Genomic DNA, 17,712 nt, shown 5'->3' with positions numbered 1-17,712 from the left:
ATAAACATACCAATATGTGTGCATATATATGTACATATATATGTTCATACTAACATAAGTAATACAGGCAGTGATTTTGGGAGACAATGTAAAGACAGGATCTGAATACAAACAAAAAATACACAAAATTAGCTGTTAAAGATTGAAGTTATACACCTTTTCTTTTTTAGCTTGAAAACCATAAACTTGATTTTAAAAATCTGGCGCAGGGTCTGATATAATAACTACTTAATAAATGATGGTTGAATGAGTACCTTTACTAATGAAAGGCCATTCAAGTTTAAAAGTAGAATGATTGATAGAGCATGGTATGTATTTATTTGTATTGTTACCAAGCCCCAGGAGAGTAACCAGGCACTCCTTAAGTACATTCTATGTACACATTTTATTAATGATGATAATGCTATCCTAGAACAAGGGTCTGCTCAGTTGTCAGTAAAAGAGTGTGGGAAGTCCAGTAGAATCTTGCTTTGAGTAGCTGGGCTCAATTCAGCCCTGGCCACAGAGGTTTAATTATTGAAGAAACCAAAATTATCTGATTAAGACTGGCTGTGATAAAACAGAAACTTAGGCAGTACTTGGGTGGCTCAGGTGGTTGAGTGTCTGACTCCTGATTTCAGCTCAGGTCATGATGCCAGGGTTGTAAGATCAAGATTTGTGGCAGGCTCTGTGCTGAGGGTGGAGACTGCTTAAAATTCTGTCTATCTCTCCCTCTGTTCCTCTCCCCCATTCGCACTCTCTCTCTCTCTTTCTTTAAAATAAAAACAAAACAAACAAAAAACAAAACCCAGAAACTTAGTAAGAACTAAGTAGAAATTAGTATAATAGATACCAGTCTGGGGTAAATCTAAAATTAATAAGTCATACAGTGTTAGTTTATATGAGAGCTTTATTTCAAAATGAAATTTCTTTCAAAACAATGATTGTCCAACCTTAATAATTTAAAAATCAGGAAACATTGATTCAGTACTACTGTAGAGTGTAGAAACTGCCTGTAAAAGATGGCAAAATAGTTTATAATCCACCCTGAAAGATAAGATGAGCCATCAAATAAGTGGAAAGAGGAATCTATGAAAGCAATAATAAGTCAGAGACATTTTCAGCAACAACCTAAAATTATGAACAGTGCAGCAATGAATAACCAGGGTACCTATGCATTTTTGTATAGTTAGAAGTGTGCTTTCAGGGGAAACTCCAAAACCTGAGAATGCTCACTCAAATGGTAAATGCAAATGAAGTGTTTTGGATGTTGACAAATTTTCCTTCAGGAAGTTTGTACCAATTTATATTTTCACTAGCAATATATGAGAATGTGTGTTCATGCACAGTTTCACCAACAGAAGGAGTTTTTGAATGTCTCCATTTTCTACCATGGAATAGATGAGAAGCTATAGCTCTGTGTAGTTTTCATTTTCTTTTCTCTAGTGATGAGTAAACTTGAACACTTCATATGCTCAGAGACCAATTTCACATCATGTCAATCGTCCATAACTTTTACTAATTTTTTAAGATTTTCCCCTTCCTTTTAGAGTTCTTTGTATTTGTATATTAGGGATATTAGTCTTTGTTTAAGATTTATAACAGACATTTTCTCCTAGCACATCAGTAGTCTTTTGATTATTTGTGTGTGTGTGTGTGTGTGTGTGTGTATGTACGCACGCGCATGTGCGCTCATGTTGCTATGTGTGGTAGAAGGAATAATGGCTCCCAAAGATGTCCATGTTCTAATTCCCAGAATCTGTAAATAGATGATCTTACATGGCAACAGGTACTTTGCAGTTATAATTAAATTAAGTGCCCTCAGATGGAAAGTGTATTCCTGGATTATTCAGGTGGGCCCTTCAAAACTAAGAATCATTCTTGGCTATAGTGAGGGGGAGATATGGCTGGAAAAAAAAGGTCATACAGCTGCACAATTGTGGCTTTGAAGATGGACTAAAGTGCCAGGAGCTAAGGAATGTGGACAGCATCTAAGAAGCTAGAGAAGTTAAGGAAACAGATTCTCCTCTAGAGTCTCTGGAAAGCAGTGCAGCCCTCCCCCCACCTTGATTTGAAACCAGTGAGACCTTCGGAATTTTACTGTAAATGATAAGGCAGTACATTAGTGTTGTTTTAAGCCACTACACTTGTTATCATTTGTTATAACAGCCATTAAAAACAAATATAACATGCTGTCTAAAAAGACACTGAAATTTATTGATTTTTTTCCTGTATCTGCTTTTTGAGTCACTGTTATAGAGAGGTTACCTGTTTCTGTTTTTCTTATATGGCCTCATTTTTTTTTATATATTAAAATTCTGAATCTCTTTGCAGTTTGTGCTCTGTATAGTTTACGTGTGAATTTAATGCTCTTTTTGGTCAAGTGGCCAGTCATTTGTTCAGCATTCTTCATTTAAAAACCCATTGTTGTCCCTGTGATTGGAAATGCTGTTTTTGGTGGATCATGTATTTCCACGTGTTCCCAGGTCTCTTCCTGGATGTTGTCATCTGTTCCTACCCTATTTGTCTATCCATGCACCAGTGCCTGACTTTTTTTTTTTATTACAGGAGATTTATAGTTTGTTTGCTCCACAGTGAACTATATTTCTCGTTCCAGCTTTTCTTAATGGCTATTCTTACAAGACTTTTTGTAAGAACTTCAGTAGTAACTTGTCTGGCTGCAAAAAAATCTTGTTGGTATTTTTATTGGCATTATGTTAATTTTATAAATTCACTTAGAGAGAAGTGACATTTTTATAATACTGAGTCATTGTATCATAGCAGAGTGAAGGTCTTCTATTTTTCCAAGTCTGCTTTCATGGTTCGTGACATTTTAAAGCTTTCCTCATGCAGGTTTTATACATTTCTTCTTATGATTTTCCCTCAATATTTTATTGTCTTGGTTGCTAATGTAAATGAGGTTTTCTAGAACAATATACCCCCCCCAACAGTATATAAGATGGTGATTGATTTATGTATATTAATTTTATTGAACCTGAATTTTTATTGTTTGGATTAATTTTATCATTGATTGGCATTATTTTTTCAGGAGTACTATCATGTCATCTGAAAATATAGTTTGTATTTATTTTTTTCTAATTCTTAGCTCCCATTTGATTTATGTTGTATGACTGCATTGATGACACTAAAATGTTGAATAGTAGTAGGGACAGTGGGCAGCCTTGCCTTGTTCATGATTTTACTAGAAATGCCTCAAGTATTTCTCTAAGATACTGGTGTGAACATTGAGGCCATGTGTGTGTGTGTGTGTGTGTGTGTGTGTGTGTGTGTGTGTGTGTTATGTGAAGAAAATATACATAGAATCCTATATTTTTGAGTTTTTATCAGGGAAGGAGTTAAATTTTGTCAAAGGCTTTAAAAATATCTGTGCAGAGACTCATGCGGTTATTCTCATTAGATTTAGTGATGTGGTATATTAATATTGAGCCAGATGCAAGTGGCTTTTGGTCATGGTATATTTTTTAATGTAGTCTTGCATCATTTTGCTTGTATTTATTTAGCATTTTTTGCATTGATATATAGTGACATTGGGCTATCATACTTTTTAACTGTCTTTAATCAGATTAAATTGTTTTCTTAGTTTTGGCTGCTACAGCAAAATACCATAAACTCTCTTGTTCATCAACAAAAGAAATTCATTTCTCACAGTTATGGAGGCTGAATGTCTGCAATCAGCATGCCGGCATGGTTGACTTCTTGTGAAGGCCCTCTTCTGTGTTGTAGACCACTGACTTCTTGTGTCCTCATTCTCCTGGTATCCTTGCACAGTGGAGAGCTGAGGGAGGAAGCAGGCTGTCTCATGATTCTTATGAGAGCAGTAATCCATTAATGAGGGCTCACCCTCAAAGCCTTATCTAATCCTGACCACCTCCCGAAGGCCCCACCTCCTAATACTGTTATATTGGGAGGTAAGCTCTCTGCATAGGAATTTATTGTGAATAAAAGCATTCAGTCCATAGTAACTGTTAATGATATACTTGCCTTATAAAAATAATTACCAGGTTTTCCTTCATTTTTCATGTTCTGGAAAAACAATATGGAATCTTGGAGTGGTCTAATCTTGAGAGTTAATTGCTTTCTCTATTGCTTTTTTAAAAAAGTTGGTCTGATTAAGTTTTCTATCCTGAATAGAACCAACTTCAGTAAAATCTTTTCCAAAGACTTATTCCATTTTATGTGTATTTTCAAATTTAGTTGCATAGAGATGAGATCTGTTTAGTCCCCTCTTAATTTTTCTTTCTATTTCAGTGGTTATTTCCTATAGTCATATCTTATCTTGCATATTTGTGCTTTCTTTTTGCCTTCACAGCTTTGGATTAAGTTATGTAGTGATCTGTTTAAAAGAAACAAGATGGATTCTGATTTCTTAACTGTATTTATTGCTTTTCTGTTCTCTACTTCAGTACATGTTGCTCTTATCCTTCTTGTCTCCTTCCTGTGCTTTCACTGATTAAGTTTCCCTTTTTGGCCTTTTGAACTGAGAATTTATTTATATCTTCAAATTTTTATTGTTAACTGTGCTGTTAATTTTTCTGTGATCACTACTTTAAATGCATCCAGTGGTTTTATCATTATTTTTTTAGAAAAGTTGAAAGTTCAGTTTGAATTCTCTCTTTGGGATTCATATTAGGATATATATTTTTCAAAAAAGATTCTTCTAAACTGTGCCTTGACTTCTTTTTCTTCATGGTAATGTTTTTTTTTGTTTTTTTTCCCCACAGAGATTCAATGTACTTCATTTTACTTCCCAACCTGAAGTAGAAAGTCTTAATCCAGAGCATGCTTCAAAAAGTTTTATAGATTGGCTTTTTATATTAAGAGGTTTTTGTTGTTGTTGTTTCTTTTTTGTTTTTTTTTTTTTTTTTTAGACTTTAGTTTTTAAATAGCAGATTTAGGTTTCCAGTGAAACTGAGGGGAATGTATGGAGATTTCCCATATTCCCTCTGTATCAATACATGCACAATCTCCCCCATTATCAACATTAATCCCCAGAATGGTACATTTTTACCAACAGTGAACCTATATTGACATGTAATAATCACCCCAAGGCCATTGTTGACCTTTGGTTCACTCTTGGTGGTGTTCATTCTGTGGGTTCAGGCAAATGATAATGGCATATCCATCATTATAATATTATGCAGGGTATTTTCACTTCCATCAGATTCCTTCTGTTCATCTCTCTGCCTATTCATCTCTCCCCCTCACCTCACTCCTAGGAGCCACTGACTTTATTTTTAAATTGTTTCCGTAGTTTTGGTTTTTCCATAACATAATATGGTTGGAATTATATAGCATATATTCTTCTCACATTGGGCTCTTCCAGTGAGTAATATACATTTAAGGTATCCCCATGCTATTCATGGCTTGATAGTTCATTGTTTTTTTTCAGTGGTGAGTAATATTCCTTGTCTGGATGTACTATAGTTTATCCATTCATCTGCTAGAGGACATCTTGGTTGCTTCCAAGTTTTGGCAGCTATGTGTAAAGATGCTGTCAGTATCCATGTGTAGGTTTTTATGTGGACCTAAGTTTTCAGCTCTTCTGGGTAAATACCAAAGAACACAATTACTGGATCATATGGTAAGATTATGTTTGGTTTTGTAAGAAACTATCCAACTATTTTCAAATTGGCTCCGCTATTTTATATTCCCACCAATAACCTATGAGAATTCCTGTTGCTCCACATCCTTGCCCCCAGGAGGTGCTGTCACTGGATTTTGGCCATTTTAGCAGGTATAAAGTAGTATCTCATTATTGTTTTAATTCACCTTCCCTTGATGACATGGTGTGGAGCGTCTTTTCTTATGATTATTTACCATCTGTGTATCTTTTTTGGTAAAGTATCTTTTAAGGTCTTTGGCCCTTTTTTAAATGGCATTGTTTTCTTATTGTTGAGTTTTAATGGTTTGTATATTTTAGGTAAGTCTTTTATCGGATGTATCTTTCACAAATATTTTCTCCAAATCTGTGACTTGTCTTCTCATTTTCTTGATATTATATTTCACAGAGAAGAAGTTTTTAATTGTAATAAGGTCAATATTTTCAATTATTTCTCTGATAAATTATATCTTTGGTGTTGTATCTAAAAAGTATCACTGTACTGAAGGTCATCCAGGTTTTCCCCTAGGTTATCAGCTAGGAGTTTAATAGTTTAGTATTTTAAATTTAGCCCTGTGATCCATTTCAGTTAATTCTTGTGAAGGGTGTAAAGTCTGTTTCTAGATTAATTGAATGATTAATATCCTGTTGTTCTAACACCATTTGTTGAAGAGACTATCTCTGCCCCATTGTCTTGCCTTTGCTCTGGTCAAAAATAAGTTGACTGTATGGAGGTCTATTTCTGGTTCATTATGTCCCATTGATCTTTCTGTCTGTTCTTTCACAAATACCACACTGTCTTGATTACTGTAGCTTTTTAATAACTCTTAAAATTGGGTAGTGTCAGTCTTCCAACTTTGGTTTTCTCTTTCACACATTGAGTTTTTCATCTGAGTTTATTCTTTTGTGAATGGTCTGAGGTAGCATTCTAATTTTGTCTTTTTTATTTAGATAGAAAGTCGACCTGATGCCATTGTTTCAATTGCCAGGCCTTTCTCCTCTAACTAATAGATACATTTGTCTTATACCTTGATCCCATGTATGTGGTTCTGTTTTTAGATTCTCTTTGTTCTCATTGATGTATTTATCTCACTCACTTCTCTACCCACAAAGGAGGGGACTGACCTTTTTTGGATGTTTGTGCAGTCACTCTTCCAAAAGATTAGCTGGTTATTTTTGGCCACCTACTTTTTTATAAGAATTTGAAGATCAGCTGGTAAAGTTCAGTGTATAAACTTGCTGGGATTTTGACTGATAGTATTTCACATTTAAGGATTAAGTCAGGAGATTGCATCTTTCAATCTACCACTCTGTTTTCCTAATTGCTTAGTTCTGCTTTTATGCCCTTCAACAAAGTACTTAATATAAAGATTTTTAACATCTTAGTATTCATTCCTATATACTTTCTTTTACTATTTTAAAAGAGATCTTCTAAAAATGTTGTTTTTCATATTTTGTCACCTTTCCTAGAGACACTATATATTTTCATATGTTGTTCTTTTATCTAGTAAACGCACTACTATTTTCACGTACCTAATGATTTGCCTCTAGTTTCTCTTCAGTTTACTATGGAGATAATATTGACTATAAATAATGGTAGTTTTTTTTCATTACTTTCTCATTCTTTTTTTAATTTTTTAAATTTTAGAGAGAGAGAAAGAGAGCAAGCAGGGGAGGGGCAGAGGAAGAGAGGGAGAGAATCTTAAGCAGGCTCCACACTTAGCACAGAGACTGACATGGGGCTTGATCCCATAACCCTGAGATCATCACCTGAGCCAAAATCAAAACTTAGATGCTCAACTGACTGAGCCACTGAGGTGCCCCTATTTTCTCATTCTTATATCTTTTGTTTCTTTATGTCATTGCTCTAAGACCTTGAAAATATTGCACAGGAGTGGTGATGAGCATCATTGTCTAGAACAAAAACTTAAAGGAAATGTGCTTAAATTTCACTATTTAGTATCATGCATGCTATAGATTTTTTGGTAAGCACCTTTTATCAACATAAGGGAGTTCTCATCTATTTCTAGCTTGTGAAAGATTTTTGTTTATAAATCATGAGTAAATGTTGAATGCTATTAAAATTTTCAGCAACTATTAAAAAATAATAAAAAAAATCAGCAACTATTGAAATGATCTCTTTTTTAATCTTCTAAAATATGTGTATATTTAGAAATTAATAGGGTTTTCTAGGACCAAATCACCTTTGTGTTAGAGGTTACACCTTATTTGGTCATATTATACTATTATTACCATTATTGCTATTATTTTTCTATTGATATATCCTGTTTTATTTAGGATTTTTCAGATTTACTAATTTTTTCCCTATATGATCTATGTTTACTTTTAGTATGAAGGTATCAAGTATTTAGTATCAAGTATCAAGACTCATAAAAGTCTCTCCTCCTCTTCTCTCCCTGCCCCTGCCCTTTCTCTTTCTCCTCCTGCATGCTTTTCCTACTTCCTATAACTTTTTTTGTTAGATAGGGATATTAGAGGTTTTGTATTGTTTCCAAGTTTTGTAAAAATTACTTTAAAAAAAGCTGGGCCTACAATTTAACAATAACAACAACAACAAAAAACACAAATAATTCAATTTAAAAATGGGCATAGGAATTGAAAAGACATTTCTCCCGAGATGATAAACAAATGATCAATAAACTGATGAAAAGATACAGAACAATATTAACCATTAGGAAAATGCAAATCAAAATCACAAAGAAGGCTACCACTCAATACCCACTAGGATGGCTATAATCAATAATAAATACTAAAAAATGTTGGAGAAAATATGGAGGGATTGGAACCCTCATACACGGCTGATGGGAATCAAACATGGGATAGCTCCTCTGGAACAGTTTAGCAGTTGCTCAAATTGTTAAACATAGTTATCATAGGACCCAGACATTGTGTGCCTTGATATATGCACAGGAGATAATGAGAACATGTCCACACAAAAGTTGGCATATGAAAGTTTTCAGCAGACTTACTTACAATAGCCACAGAGTAGAAACAACAACAACAAAAAAAAAACAACCAAAATGTCCATTAGCTGATGAATGGATAAGTACAGTGTGGTATATGCATACAAGGAAATATTATTTGGCAATAAGAAGAGAGGAATGGAGTATAGATAAATGGTACAACGTGGACAAATCTTGACACTATTATGCTTAAGTGAAAGAAACCAAACACGAAAGGTCATATATTGTATGACTGCCTTTATATGAAAAGTCCAGAATGGGCAAATTTGGTTGAGAAACAAAATGGATTTTTGGTTACCTCTGGCTGGAGAGCAAAGAGTGATGGCTACTAGGTAGTGTGAGTTTCTTTATTGGGTGATGAAAATCTTCCAAACTTAAGTGATGGAAGTGATGGTGGTTGCACAGTTTGCATGTGCCAAAAATGAATGAATTGTGCACTTTAACTGGGTGAATTTTATGATTCATGAATTATATCTTGATAAAGAAATATGGGCCTGTTGATTATACCCAAGGAGTTTGTTTTTTTCAACCACTGAGTTTATCTATGAAATTGTTCAAGATTCTTTTGATTCTTGAGTGAGTTTTATTAAGTGTCCTATTTTTAAGTTTTAGGGTGTTGATCATCTTACCTGTGATTTCAAATTTATTGCCTTAAGGTTGCTCATGGTGAAGTAGTTCTATTATTTTAAATCTCTCTTGTATTCTCAGTTGTGTAGCCCTTTTTTCTCCTAAGCTTATTGATTTATGTTGTCTCTGGTTTTCATTGGTCTAGGCAAATACTGTTCTATTGATCTTGTACTAGTACTTTGTGTTCTGTTTTATTAGACTTTGATTTTACCTTTATTTCCTCTATTCCATGTACTTATTGTTATTCTTTTCCTATCCTTTTGGGTTAGATGCTGTGCACATTCATCTACCATTTTTTTTTTCATTTCTAGAATATGCACTAAAGTATTTCTCATGATGTACTGCTTTAGTTCCTTCCACTCTCAAAGTGTTGATATACAGTCAGTTTCAGATACTAATCTCTAATTTTTCTGATTTATTTATACTTAATTAGTGACCCATTTACATTAATTATTGATCTATTTATAATTGTTAGAAGTTTGTAGTTTTTCATTTTTTATTAAGAAAAAAATTAAATATATAGAAAAGTTAAAAGTCCAGGGGAATAAAACACTCATCTATGCACAAGTTAGCATCAACACATGTTAACATTTTTGTTTCATGTATATTTTTTTCCAAAGTGAGTGGTAAACACCATGATACTTCAACCTAAATACTATAGCATGTGTCTTTTTACAATAAAGACCACTTCTTTTTTAACTACAATATATGGGGCACCTGGGTGGCTCAGTCGGTTAAGTGGCCAACTTTGGATCGGGTCATGATCTCGTGGTCTGTGAGTTTGAGCCCCACATCAGGCTCTGTGCTGACAGCTCAGAGCCTGGAACCTGTTTCAGATTCTGTGTCTCCCTCTCTCTGACCCTCCCCCGTTCATGCTCTGTCTCTCTCTGTCTCAAAAATAAATAAACGTTAACAAAATCTTTTTAACTACAATATCATGTTTACCCTTAGCAAAACTGATGAAACTTCTCTTATCTAATACCAGCCTGACTTACATTTGTCTAGTTGTTCCCACAATGTCTTTCATAGCTGTTCATTTTGGAGAAAGACCAATCGCATTACTTTCACTTAGTTATGCCCTACCTTGCTTAATCTATTTTAGTCTTCCTACTTTGTTCTGTTCATAGACACTGGCTTTTTGAAAGTCAGGAGCATCCTTTATCCTGCATATGCCTCATTGTTTCCTTATGGTGTCATTTATCTAATTCTCTAGGTTGCATATTTCATGTAAGCTAAAAATTATGTCAAAAGACTTGCTTGGATTCAGGTTGAACATGTTTCTTTGCAATAAAAACTCCGTAAGCAATGTTTTACACTCTCATATGGCATCATACAAGGAGGAACATGGCAGGTGATTTCTCCCTTGTATAATATAAATTCTTCCCTTAGCAATTAGCAAACATTAGGGAGTGATATTTGTTAAAATATGAATATTCAGTTTCCTGTTCTTTACCATCTTTCAGTATCTATTGGTGATCCTTACTTGAATCAGTTATTTCATTGGGGATTGTGAACTGGTGTTATTTCTGAGGTAAGCTTCCTCTTCTCAAATGGGAAAGCACTAAAATTCCCCTACTAAAATAAAACAAAAACAAAAAGAAAACAAAAACAAACAAACAAGCAAACTGTACTCACTTTAAATTCTTAATTCTTTAAAATATTTTTTTTTTATTAAGAAGGCACGTGACTGGCTCACTCAGTGTAGCATGTAACGATCTCAAGATTGCAAGTTCAAGCTCCACATTGGGTGTAGAGATAACTTAAAAACAAAATCTTTTTAAAAATATTTTTATTAAGTTATAACTTATACAATAAAAATCACGTTTTTAAGTATATAACTTGATGAGTTTGACAGTTTTGTAAACACCACCACAATCATGATATAGAATATTTCTGACTACATACTTGCCTTGTGCATCTTTGTAGTCTGTCCCATCTCTATCCCCAGCCTCAGGCAAAAATGGATCTGCTTTTTGTCTCTAGAGTGTTTTAGAATCAAACAGAATGAAGCAAAAGCCAGTCAGAATGTATGATACTCTTTCACTTGGCATAATGCCATGAAGAGATTCATGTATGTTATTACCTTTTATAGATACAGTTGACCCTTGACAGTTGACAACTTGGGCACTTGCTTCCATATCTTTTTGTGTAAATAATGCTGCACTAAATCTAGGGGTGCATATCTCTTTTCCTTTGTGATTTTAAGTTGCTTTTATCCAGTGACTAATGATGATGAGCAACTTTTCATGCAATTATTTATTAAAATTATTTATTTATTTACTAAAAATTATTATTTATATATATATATATATTTTGCTAAAGTATATTTCTGAATCTTTTGCTTATTTTAAGTGGGTTGTTGTCTCAAGTTGTAAGGTTACTTACAGAAGTGTGTTTTTTCACTTCTGTATGTATGTGAGTTATTTCTTTGTTAATAATTTAAATTTTATCAAATATGGTTGGAGAAAATATTTAATATGAGACTTATGGGCTAGAAGTCTTTGTCTATTGACATTGCTTAATAAATGGGAAACACATCATGTTTCCCAATCTATTCCCTCTTATAAACCTTGTCCTACATCAATATCTTTTGACTTAGAGAACAGAAGACCTCTCCAAAATCATCCTCGGGCCATAATTTGAGAAATACTTTGCAGCATAAGGCATTTAGTCCTTTGGTTGATTCATTACTTAATCCATCATACACTGAATATTTTTCATGCATCTCATCTTTGCCTGGGTGCTAGGACACCTTGGATGTAGTATTATAAGCAGACATTAGACAAGTTATCCAATAACCTTGATGAATATTCTCATAGTTTTCTTCTATTTTCCTTTGGGTTTTCTTTTTTTTTTATTTTTTTAACTTCTATTTATTTATTTTTGAGACAGACAGGGAATGAACAGGGGAGGGTCAGAGAGAGAGGGAGACACAGAATCTGAAACAGGTTCCAGGCTCTGAGCTGTCAGCACAGAGCCCAACACGGGGCTCGAACTTAGGCGAGATCATGACCTGAGCTGAAGTTGGACACTTAACCAACTGAGGCACCCAGTCGCCCCTAGGTTTTCTTTCTTTCTTTCTTTTTTTTTTTTAAGTGTTTATTTATTTATTTTTGAGAGAGAGAAAGAGTGCAAGCCAGGGAGGAGCAGAAAGAGAGAGGGAAAGAATCCCAAGCAGGCTCAATGCTATCAGCACAGAGTAAGATGCAGGGGCTCCAACTCACCAACTGTGAGAACATGACCTGAGCTGAAATCATGAGTCAGTTGAGCCACCCATGTGCCCCTTTCCTTGAGTTTTCTGCAATGCCAATCATATCGGGAGACTGTGGCTCACAGATGACTCCCTCCTTACTGAAATATCTTCTTTACTAGGTTTCTAGAGAAGCCCACACTCCTAGTTTACTTTCTCTCCCAAGCTGCCCCTTAGGATGGTCTCTTCTACTCATTGGTCTTCATCTTCTTGGCTTTTTAAAGTTGGAATGACTCAGGATTCCATTCTCAAATGTCTTCTCTTTTCTAACTATACTCACAGCCTTAATGGCCTACTTGATGTGATGGATTTAACTATGTATATATTACATAGCTTACAAATTCACATCTCCATCTAAGACTTGTCCCCTGAACACAATCCTTGAATGTTTATTCAGAGACTTAAATCAATATCTCCTTTTGGTTGGTAAACATCAATAATAACCGTGACATCCAATACAAACTTCACTAACACAAGGTCCACCGCTACAAACATATGGCCTTTACCAAAGTCTAGGAACTATTCTGAGATCTTTAATTATATTTAAAGTTTAATTTCATAAGTATCCCAGTCTTAACAAATCCAAAACTTAACCCCTGTTCCTTCCACCAAAATTTGCTCCTCCCATAGGCTTCCCCATTTAAGTTAATAACAACTCTGTGTTTTTTGGTTGCTAAGGCAAAACATTTGGAGTTATTCTTTACTTTTGTTTCTTTTTTATTTTCCAATCCCCTGTCCTGAGCAGATATTATTGGCTCTAAATTCAAAACAATTCTAAATTGCCACCAATTCTCATTATCCATATTGCCATGGCCCTGTCTATCCTCTCTCACGTTGAGTCTAAGAGTAGCCTAATAACAGGTTTTCCCACGTCCTCCCTCCTTTTGCACCTGTAATTTACAATATAGTAGTCAGAATGGTCCATTAAAACAAAAGTCAGATCGTGAAACTTCTCTCCTCAAAACCCTCTGTGTCCCTGTCCTTCCATATCCCTTAGGGTAGAAGCCAGTCCTTAAATTGGCCCATTAGGTCCCACACAGTGATCTGTCCTTTCAGACCATCTCCATTAACCCTCTGTACTCGCCCTGTTCCATCCCTACTACCCACCTGCAGTTCCTTCACTGGGCTCAATCCTAAGGGCCACTGTACCAACTTCTTGTCTCTGACACCTGCATGGCTTCCCTACTCCCTCACCTCTTTTAATCATGCACTTACACTTAGATTCTCAGTGAGACCTTCACTGAGCTCTCTGTTTAAACCTGGATACTGCTCAGCCTTCCTTGCTTTGTCTCCATAGCACTGATTACCTTATAACAGAGAATGCGATTTCCTTATGTATTCTTTCCGAATGTCGTTCTTCCCCTCCAGAATGTAAGTTCCATAAAGTCAAAAATATTTGTGTGATTTTTTTTCACTCATATAAGTAATTGAAAGAACTAGACAGGATATATTTTGAAGTTAGAACCAAGGACTTGATGAATTGGAGGTTGGGGCCACCCATTATGCCTATGGCCAATTGCTTGGCCCTGATGCAATTGAAACGACCAACTTGAGAGAAGGACATAGCAGAACCCACGATGGTGCTTGCAGCCTGGCGTCTCTCAGCTTAGCTCTTTTCTCCCCTGGGCAACAGCAGTTTCCTGGACACTGTTCTTTAAATTAGTCACCAGCATGAAAGTTGATTCTGATGGAGAGGACTTCTTCTGAAATCCTTATTTCTTGGCACCATGTTGATGAGTCTTTTAATTAAAAGTCTTAATATTAATAACACATTAAACAAATTGACAATGAAAAACTTCAGATGTTTAAATATTGATAAAAATGTCTTAAAATCTGATCAGAAGCTGCACTTGACTTCAGATTATTTACATACTGGGAAAAGTAACACTTGAGCCTCTTTTCCCCTCACCTATCAAGCAAGTCACAGTGATGTATATGATTTTAATCCTGACCTGTAAATCAAAATTCCAAACCATCAGCCCATAGCTACATACTGCTATTGTAAGCACCACTGGGCTATAAAAAAAGTAGAAGACACAATATCTGCCTAGACAAGTGGGCACTTAATGTGGCATGCCCACATTTCTCACCGACAGCACAAAGCAAAAGAATGCTTTTGAGCGCCAGTTTCAAACTGTGTTAAATTTTCACAGTATACTTATTTTTGCATGGCTCTTATACCTATCTGAACAAATGGGTTAAAATTTTCCCCTTCAGCTTTTCAACTGGTGATGTGTTTATCCAACCAATTATTCTCCCCAACAACTACCGTCCTTCAGGGCAACTGAACATTTTCTAGCACTTGAGAAGAATGTACAAAACCATACACAATCCTGCTGGTTGTATTCTTGATGCTTTAAGAGTTGTTTATGTATATGTAGGACCACTGTTATTTTTACTGATTTTTAAAAACTTTTGCCTTATTTCCTTGTAAGGGTATAACCAGTAGATCTATGTGTGGTTATACTGAAGTGGCACATTAAAATAGTTCAAAGTATAGCACCTTATTTCATCTGTAGAAGAAACTAGTTTGGAAAAATCATTTTTCGAAGTCATCACTTTCTGTTAAAATAGATATTCTTTAAAAAGCATTTTCACGAGAAAATGGGAAAAAAATTATGAAAATTCTTTAAGCTCTAACTTGGGGCTAAACCGAGTTCAGTATTTTCTTGTCCAGAACAAATGTTCCTTTTATCTCCCGAAATGCCAACACGACTGGAAGGGCTATGCTTCTTTGCCACTGACAGGCCGGTTCTCCCTCTGTAAGCTTTATTTCCAAATGTACTTGAGAATCAACTTCTGACTCCAGACAAATGGCTGTTAGTTCTAGCTCTTACCTGCCAATTACAATACTTTGGGTATCTCTGCCAGTCTGTGGGTCAGCCTGATGATAAGATTACAGGACCTGTTTGTGTAGTTCATTAGCAGAAATTCGTTCCACCCAGACACAGCAGGCAGTGGCTTGGGATGGGGGTGGGGTATGCCAGGGCCTGCCAGGGTGGATTGATTTTTCTTACTAGGAACTGGGAAAGGAAAACAGTATTTCGCTTTGGGGATCCCCATTTCCCATTTCAGTTCCTCTGTTTGGGACAGACAATGAAAGCCTCTAGGCCCCTCTCTCCCAGAACACAGCCCCTGTCGCCCCCTCGCCCCTGTGGCCCCCTCCTCCCCTCCCCGCCCCTAGCCCACCGGCTTCCCCAACTCCGGCTCCAGGCGGAGATTTGTCAGAACCGTTCGGTTGAGACTGATTACGATTGCAGCAGATGGGCTGGATTTGACAGCCCGATCCTAAGCAGCTTCTGATGGGGGTGCCGCGGAGGGGCGGGGAGGGGGAGAAGGTGGGGGGCGGGAATCTGCGGGCCGGAGCCGCCCGGTAGGAGCGCACTGCGCAGCCCCGCCAGGCGCTCCAGGGCAGCTCTTTAACGCGCCTCGGGGAGGAAAGTGGCACGCAGACCCGAGGGGCCTCCCGGAACGCGGGCGAAACGTCCCATTGCTGGGAGGGCGCGGAGACACCCAGAGGCAGGCGCGGGGAGACCAGTGGAACACAACAAAGCGGAAGAGCTCCTGGGAGCGCGCGGTGTCCCGGCTGCCGTGGGCTGTGCGGCGTGCGTGGCCCGGGCCACCTCTGCGCGCTCCGGACCTGGCAAGTTTGTCAACTCCGGGTTCTGCGGCCAACGCCTGGCTGCCCCCCGAAGTGACAGCACTGCAGGGTCGGCCCCCAGGGAGGGTGGCACCCACCCCGCCCCCGCCCCGCTGCAAAATGCTCCAGCACAGGCCAGGTAAGGAGACGCTAGCCCTCGCCCCTCGCAGGCGCGCCCCCTGCGCCCGAAGCCCGGGCCTGTCCACTGGCCTTTCAGCTCCGTCCTTCCTATTGGTGCCTAAGGGCTGCCTGCATCCGTGCCCGCTCCTATGCTCTCCTGGGTCTACCTCTGCCCTCCACCTCCCTCTCCGTTGCCCTTCGTTCCCACCTTACCGGATCCCAACGGCAGGGGGAGAAGTTCGGGGAGGTGGCGCGCCGTTCTGGCTCTCTTCCCCAAGTGCCTGAGACCAGACACCCCTGACGCCCTAGGCGGGACGGCGGGTGGGAGCCGCGTGCGTGTGCCTCAGCCATCTCACGGTCCACACGCAGTCCGAGCACCACACACACACACACACACACACACACACACACACACACACACAGAGGCACAACCTCCTTTCCACCTGTGGGGCCTCGCTTTTGTGCTGGAAGTGCAAACGAAAACACTCACACGTGCAGACATAATTCCACGTTGGCATTCTCCAGAGACTTCTGAAGGGTGGAGGGGTGGCGGGTGAGGGGGTGGATCTTTAGAACCCCAACCCACCCACCAGCAGTACCAGCTTGGCTTCTGCCCTCTCGGCCTTGACTCTCTTGTCCAGATGCCAGCAGAGTGAGACACTTCCAGGCTGGGACGGCAGGCTGCTGAGGTTGGCAAGGGCATTGCTGTGCCACCAGAAACCCCAAAACTTCCCACCCACACAGGCCAGTGGCTTGGTCCGCTACCTGGGCTGGCCCCTGCAGGGCACGCCCGCCTCTACCTAGCACCCATCCCCCTCCCCCATCACCAGTGGATTCCTGACCCTGTCTACCCAGCTCACAGCCTGTAGCCTTGACCGCCCCCTCCCTTGCTGCTGCCGCCCCAGCTCGCCAGGAGTGAGGAGTGTGTGCCCTGTTGCTACTGGCAACTACCAGTGCCGAAAGCTCAGCCCCCAGAGCAGCTTAATGCTGATTGATGGGCAGAAATACGATATTTTCTGGAGCTTAGCAGCCGCTGATGCAGAGGCCCTCCCTACCGCTGGAGCCCTGCAGACCGCCCAGGTAGCAGGCTCTCTTCCTTCTCTCCTCTAGACCCCACCCGGCCCCTTAGATAAAAAGGGTGTTAGGATATCCTCATCTTCTGGGGTTAAATTCGGTGCCAGCCTTTGCTTTCCTAAGTAACCAGCTGCTACTCCAGAGTTTCCCTTCTTATTTTCAAGGCTTCAGTTGAGTAGGATAAATGAGTCCCCAGTTCCTGGACACTACCATCTTCCTTTCTATTTTCATCCTCCACCTCTTTCCCACACCCTTTCCTGCATACAGGTCCTTAAAATAGATCAACCCTTCAATGACCAGAGTGATTAGCACAGATGCATCTAAAAGCATTTTCTAAAATACTTCTAAAATTCTCCCACAGAGAATTTGGTCATTTCCACCCCTGGAAAGAGCCTGAAAATAAGCCCATTGCTGGGAT

General features: G+C 38.4%; 1 protein-coding gene across 13 annotated transcripts in view; it reads left to right on the top strand.

Moving 5' to 3' along the window:
• The window catches only part of NCKAP5 (NCK associated protein 5), a 963,823-nt gene that overhangs the window by 373,634 nt on the left and 572,477 nt on the right, over window positions 1–17,712 (top strand). Inside the window, exon 1 of one of the 13 annotated variants that reach the window (XM_015072069.3) lies at window positions 12,180–16,239. The exons of the other annotated variants lie outside the window; for them this stretch is intronic. The gene's annotated coding sequence lies outside the window, so the exon portion shown is untranslated. Of the gene's footprint in view, window positions 1–12,179; window positions 16,240–17,712 lie in introns of those variants that run through there. 13 annotated transcript variants of the gene reach the window in all.

The sequence above is a fragment of the Acinonyx jubatus genome, chromosome C1, assembly GCF_027475565.1.
Source record: "Acinonyx jubatus isolate Ajub_Pintada_27869175 chromosome C1, VMU_Ajub_asm_v1.0, whole genome shotgun sequence".
Taxonomy (NCBI): Eukaryota; Metazoa; Chordata; class Mammalia; order Carnivora; family Felidae; genus Acinonyx; species Acinonyx jubatus.
Note: the sequence above shows the minus strand (reverse complement) of the source record. Positions and strands in the feature narration are given on the sequence as shown.